Below are 895 nucleotides of genomic sequence, written 5' to 3' on the forward strand. Positions count from 1 at the left end.
GACAGACACACAGACAGACACATGACGTCCACAGACAGGACACATGACGTCCACCGACAGGACACATGATGTCCACAGACAGACACACAGACAGACACATGACGTCCACAGACAGGACACATGCTGTCCACAGACAGGACACATGATGTCCACAGACAGACACATGCTGTCCACCGACAGGACTCATGATGTCCACAGACAGACACACAGACAGACACATGACATCCACAGACAGACACACAGACAGGACACATGACGTCCACCGACAGGACACATGACGTCCACCGACAGGACACATGACGTCCACAGACAGGACACATGACGTCCACAGACAGACACATGACGTCAACAGACAGACACATGACGTCCACAGACAGGACACATGACGTCCACAGACAGACACATGATGTCCAGACAGACAGACACATGACGTCCACAGACAGGACACATGACGTCCACAGACAGGACACATGACGTCCACAGACAGACACATGACGTCCACAGACAGACACATGACGTCCACAGACAGACACACAGACAGACACACAGACAGACACATGACGTCCACAGACAGACACATGATGTCCACAGACAGACACATGATGTCCACAGACAGACACATGATGTCCACAGACAGACACATGACGTCCACAGACAGACACATGATGTCCACAGACAGACACACAGACAGACACATGACGTCCACAGACAGGACGCATTACGTCCACAGACCGGACACATGCTGTCCACAGACAGACACATGACGTCCACAGACAGACACACAGACAGACACACAGACAGGACACATGACGTCCACAGACAGGACACATGACGTCCACAGACAGACACATGATGTCCACAGACAGACACACAGACAGACACACAGACAGACACA

This window comes from Austrofundulus limnaeus, unplaced genomic scaffold (genome assembly GCF_001266775.1).
Source record: "Austrofundulus limnaeus strain Quisiro unplaced genomic scaffold, Austrofundulus_limnaeus-1.0 Scaffold2923, whole genome shotgun sequence".
Taxonomy (NCBI): domain Eukaryota; kingdom Metazoa; phylum Chordata; class Actinopteri; order Cyprinodontiformes; family Rivulidae; genus Austrofundulus; species Austrofundulus limnaeus.